Source organism: Macaca nemestrina, chromosome 5 (assembly GCF_043159975.1).
Source record: "Macaca nemestrina isolate mMacNem1 chromosome 5, mMacNem.hap1, whole genome shotgun sequence".
NCBI classification, from domain to species: domain Eukaryota; kingdom Metazoa; phylum Chordata; class Mammalia; order Primates; family Cercopithecidae; genus Macaca; species Macaca nemestrina.
This window is the reverse complement of record NC_092129.1, coordinates 136,484,416-136,490,650: the sequence shown is the minus strand read 5'-3', so window position 1 is coordinate 136,490,650 and position 6,235 is coordinate 136,484,416. Positions and strand designations below refer to the sequence as shown.

At 41.6% G+C, this 6,235-nt stretch overlaps 1 pseudogene; it reads left to right on the top strand.

Annotated features, from left to right (window-relative positions):
• Nucleotides 1-133: 133 nt before the first annotated feature.
• LOC139363397 (actin, cytoplasmic 1-like) overlaps nt 134-6,235 on the top strand; it is a 34,585-nt pseudogene continuing 28,483 nt past the window's right edge.

Below are 6,235 nucleotides of genomic sequence, written 5' to 3'. Positions count from 1 at the left end.
CCTCTGCCCGGGTTGCGCACGAAAGCCGGGCTCCCAGGAGTAGCTGCACGGCCTATCAATCAGCTGGGGCAGGGGCGGGCGCTGCCTGGGTTTGGAGGATGGAGGGGGAGGGGACCCGCGGGGGCCAGGACTCAGCTGGGAGGCTGAAGGCGTGGGGTGGCCAATTGCTTGGTCACACACAAAACCTTCCTGCAACTTGCCTCTTCCAGGGGACCAGCTGTGCTGGAGTCAGTGATGCTGAGAGATTATTACGTGCTACCCCAATGGTGGGTGTACTCTAACATTCACTGTTTTTTGTTTAAAAGAGCCTTGTATTCTCTGATTTCTTATCTCAGGTTTTTTTCCGTCCGCCGCCCCCTGCCCCCCGCCCCCCGCCCCCCGCCCCCCGCCCCCCGCCTCCCTCCTTGTCAGGAATCGGCGATGGGGCACACCATGGATTTTACTCTGAAGAACACCTGCACACCAGAGGACGCCAATGGGACAATGAAGTTTCATTCTTTTTTTTGGTGGGTGTTACCTGCTTTACCTCAGAAAGAATTTATTAACCTAGTTAACTCTGCAGCCCCAACGTTTGTGGTCCAGGTTTTTGCAATTGAGGTCCCTGAGGTATATTTGTGGTATACCTAGCATGGTACCTGAAATTGTGCGAATTAACCCAAGTCAGGTTCAGGATTAGGTTAATTTGCACAGGAGAGAGGCTGAACAGCTACCCTTTCTGGTGGTGGCATCTGAGCTCCAGACTCTGTTTCTACCTTTGTTTGCAAAATAAACATTAAAACTACAAACATCAGGCCTGATTACTCTTTCAGAAAGCCTTCAGTGCTTCTGGTGTGTTAGTGCCCCTGTTTTGTCTTTTTCCGTCCTGTAGTAGATAGTTTCTCAGTTTTTGGGGGGTAATCAATGGCATTTTTAGGCCTGAGGTAGTATAGGCAGGTACTTAGTTTGCCAGTGTGATCCCAACTGTCTTTACCATAAATTATAGCAGTGATATCAAAATATCCTGAAATAATTTGTCCACCTACACAATCCCAGCTAGAATTCTGACCTAATTACAATTCTAGTTCTATCTGCAGTAGGCAATAATATCAGGTTGATTGTTACAATGTAAGTTTAACATCTAATTAGCTGGTGAAACTGGGAGCATATCTGCAACGGTGGTTTTGGCTCCTGCCTGGATCCCTTGTCTGGTGCGCTGGAGCTTTAAAGTGAATAGAGATTTCTGTTGATATTTAATTAAACCATGCAAACATTTTGGTCATAGCTTTTTCTCTGTCTGCTTCTAATAGAGGGACAATCTCAACCCCAAACATTGCTACCTCCTAACTGGGTCATCCCATCCCAAAGGGCATCTGGGCACTCTTCCATGGCCTTTTATTCGTGGTAACTTGAGTTTATGGTTTTCAACACGTGGGATGGGGATTAAGAGGGAGGCTGGTTTCTATGTTTAGTGAGACCCAAAGACAATGAAGTTGAACAAGTTGTTCCAATTCCCCAAAGCCCTATCCTTTGAAATTGCCCAAACTTGGAACAGAGTGGTCCAATCTTATAAGTCCTTGTCCCCCAAAATAGGTCAACTCTGTGCTCTCCCAAAACACTCAAAGGACAATGAATGCTTATCAGAGCGGGAGTGGTGAAAATGGGCCGGACTTTTGTTCGGATCACTGAACATTTTTGGACTCTGTTTGGATGACAGCCTGCTTTGCTCTGCAAATTTTATGGAAGTCATGATTGTATTCACCAGCTATTCCTGTGAAATAGGCGTGGTACAGCTGGTAACCACAGTGCACAACACAGAAAAGTGCTCATAAGAGGCTCAGTGAGTGCCAGACTCCTCCCAGAAGTCCATATAATGACATCTAATGTTCACCTGGTAGGCTTGTTATTACCTTATGTTGTTCACGGGGAGAAAGTCTGGTTTACATAGTATAGAGGAATGAATGTAAAAATGTGGGATTCCTGCTCCCACATCTGCACCTGCCCTCCTGTGTTACTATTGCCTCAGTATCTATTTGCAATAGGTTTTCAGAAAGTTTTAGTAGCAGAAACCACAACATGCTATTGACTGTAACTATTCTTTTATTCTCTGTTATTGAATTAGTAGGTTTATAATTGGATAATAGTGTAACAGAAGAACCAACTTCTTTCTTTCAAAGGTTTTGGGGTCGGTTGGGGAGGGAGATCCCTCTGCCTGCCCAAGGAAGTCTAATAGGGGTTGAGAGCTGGATAATTTTCTTCATCAGGGGCTAGAAGAGCTTTGTGCTAAAACTGAAATATGATCTGTTCTTCATGAAACAACCAAAACTGTCTCTACCAGAGAAGTCTTGGTTTTCAGAACTAGACATCATGGTAGGGAAGATAAACACATAATTTTACAATTAAAAATCTTTAAAGGTGCATTCCAGTACATTACACCACAAATGACTAAACTAAAAGACAGTTCATCTCCTAATTCTTTGTAGAACGTTCTGCAAAATGTGGGTCTCACATATTCAATGGCCACAGATAGGAACCACTGGGATTGTGCTTCTGCACTGCTCTTAATTCACGATAAACAGTGGTCTTCACTAATCTTGGCTCATTAGCAGAAGTTCAGTCCAATGAGTGAAATGTTGAATTATAGAATAGCCAAAAACTTAGCCCAAGAATTTGTATGCATATTAGTAAATTAGGCTCCTAGTAATATGCTTGAACTAATTAGAATGAATTTTATACAAACAATTATTATGCTTTTATCCTCAGAAAGCTTCATATGAGTCAAATATAAACCTATTTGTATTGTTATATTCTGTAAATTGTATCATAGGGTTTTAGTTCTAGGGCTGCCCTAACAAATTATCACAAACTGGGTGACTTAAAACAAACAGAAATGTATTCTCACATAGCTCTGGAGGCCAGAAGTCTGAAATCAAGATGTATTCAGGGCCACGCTCTCTCCGAGACTGAGGAAGAATCCTTGCTTGGCCCTAATGGCTGCTGGGGATTCTGGTATTCCTTGGCTTGCTGCAGCATAGCTCCAATCTCTGCCTCTACTGTCACAGGATGCTGTCTTCTGTGTGTCCCTGTGTCACATGGCCTACTTATAAGGACACTGGTCATTGGGATTAAGGCCCTCTTCAACCCAGTATGCCTTCATCTAAATTTAATTACATATGCAAAGATCCTACTTCCAAATAAGATCACATTCTGAGGTTCCAGGTGAATGTGTATTTTGGAAGGACGCTTATTCAACCAAGTACACATAGCTAGCAGAAAGTTTAATTTTATGGCCCAGCCTAGATCGAAAGTTCATGGATTACTAATAAAATGGCTCAAATCAAGGTAACTGACAACATCTGATACTGACAAGGATTCAGAGCTATAATACGTTGCTGGACTATCATACACTACTGGTGGGACTAGACTTCCACTATGGAAGTCAGTTTTGAAGTTTCTTATAAAGTTAAATTTACACAAAACATGCAATCCAGCAATCTCACTCCTGGGTATTTATCTAAGAGAAACAAAGACAGATGTCCACTGAAAAACCTATCAACAAGTTTTTACAGCAGCTTTATTCATAATCATGAAAAGCTAGAAACCAATGTCCCTCAACTAGTGAATAAACAAATTGTAGTGTGTGTCTGTAAATGCAATACTGTTTGGCAATAAGAAGGAATACAGAACTGATGCATGAAACAACATGGAGAATCTCAAAAGCATTTTTCTAGGTGAACGAAGCCAGACACAAGTGGTCATACACTGTATGATTCCGTTTATATAATATTCTAGAAAGGGAAAAACAATGGAAATAGAAACCAGATCAGCAGTTGCCAAGGACTGGGGGTGAGGGGAGGGGATTGGCTAGAAAGGGGCACAAAGAATTTTTTTTTTGTGGTAGAATTTTGATTGCTTTTGTACTCACATCACTAAGTTTGTCAAAATTCAGAGAACTGTGTGCCTAAAAATGTTTAATTTTACTGTGTGGAAATTATACCTCAGTAAACAGCAGCAACAATAAGAAACCCTACCCTGCGATAATCCCTCACACCTCACCAAAGTTCACGAATTAGTGCTAGTGGTGTTTGACTCTCAGTGGCCTTTTCCTGTGTGTACAGGTGCATACCAGTTCTTCCTGCAGGATGTGAGTGCTTGCAAGTGCCGGAGCTCCACGGGGCCTGCTCTGCTGGCTGTCATTCCTTTTGCCTCATGAATGAAGTCAGGAAACGATGAAGCAAAACCAAAACAAGGCAAAACTATTAATTTTCTTTTTCTTTTCTTTCTTTCTTTCTTTCTTTCTTTTTTTTTTTTTTTTTTTTTTTGAGATAGAGTCTTGCTCTGTCACCACCCAGGCTGGAGTGCAGTGGTGTGATCTTGGGTCACTGCAACCTCCGCCTCTCGAGTCAAGCAATTCTCCTGCCTCAGCTTCCCGAGTAGCTGGGATTACAGACAGGCACCACCACACTAGGCTAAGTTTTATATTTTGCAGATCACAAGGTCAGGAGTTCGAGACCAGCCTGGCCAACATGGTGAAACCCTGTCTCTACTACAAATATTTTCTAGGCTATAACTGAATGTCATTTGTTGAATAACTAACTCAGTGTAGGATGAAGTAATATAGCAGGAGAGACAGTCGTCTTTTGGCATTTGGTTTGAGGCCTATTTTGTAAGACATATTCTCAGGAGCCAAATATGAAACTGCACATGCGTTTGTGGTGTCCCGGGTGAAAACATTTTGTTAAAACCACATTCTCAGTTCTTTGTAAAGCACGTAACACCCCTTAGGTGCCTGAACATACTCAGTTTAACATCAGTATTTAAAAAATTATTGGCTCCTTATGGGTATTGTAATTCTGTAAATTTACTAACAGCAGGGGAGGACCTAAAAATATTGTCCTCCATCCAAATCAAAAATACATGTTTCCACTCTAGGTATTTGCATTTAAGATGTAAATGTAAGTATTCTTCGCAACAATTTTGTAGCTTAAGGTTGCACCAAGGAATTCTTTGGTAAGTATGAATCTTCATGAACAAGCCAACCAGGCAGCAACTGCTTTATAACTTTAAGGCGTTCTTGGCAGCGAAGGGGCGGGGTAACGTCATAGGAGGGTTCTCTCTGCCCAATTCGTGGATGGTTGCAATTTCATAATTGGAAATTAATCTCTTAGCCTCAAGGCTTTTCTCCTAGGAGCGATGTCATATGCACATTTATTAGCTATTTATGTACACATGTATGACTAAGGTTGTCTGATTTGCTCCAATTTGCATAATTGGTTGGGGAGAAAAGCCCTTAGAAGAATGCAGGTGGGTATTGTCTTTTAAAGGTTAGTAAATAGAGGGGACAGCTCTAGAGGAAAGTGAAAACAGAAAAAGGAAGGGAAGTAAACTCCATTCTGGCATCCCTCATAATTTGCTCAAAGCTAGTCCTGTTCTTTGCCCATCATTAAGCAGCAAAACACTGTAGGGAAGTACGAAGTCATAGGAAACAGAGGAACCTGGCTTATGAAGGTGCTCTGATTTGACCTTTGTAAAATTTTGAATAGCCTTTCATCTCGTAAATGCATATAATGTATAACATCCATGAGAGCTTTGCTATTCTTCTAGTCACTTTCATCCTCACTCCTCCACACGTGTTGTCACCTGTTGTCTGATTCCACAAAGGACTCCATCCTCCCACACCTTGCTTGGGCAATCTCCTGTCCTATATACTTCTCTGCTTTCCAATGAGAACCCTATTTTGTAGGAAAATCCATTCAGTGTGAAAAGATTTATGCTGATCTACTCATCTGTTCGTGCTGGGACGTTACATGTTGGGGTTCTTTGGCCAGAGTTAGCTGTGCTAGTCATGGTGATGGGGCTGTTTTAAAATAAGAGGCTGATTTAACCTGTTATTTTATTTTTGAGATGGAGTCTCCCTCTGTTAGCCCAGGCTGGAGTACACTGGTGAGATCTTGGCTTACGGCAACCTCTGCCTCCTGGGTTCAAGTGATTTTCCTGCCTTAGCCTTCCGAGTAGGTGGGATTTTAACCTGTTATTGTTTTAAAAAAAACAAAACAGGTTTATTTGTGATTTGCTTAACATAAAATGAAATGTGATTCATTTGATATAAATTTATTGATTTGAATTATACGATTCAGGGTTAACTGGCCATTTTAAGGCCTCATTGGCCTGTTTAAACCAAGTGATGTAACTGAGAATGATCATCTGTGGAATCACTGAAAATGTCCATTTATTCATAGGGTAAAAATTGAGTCATGAT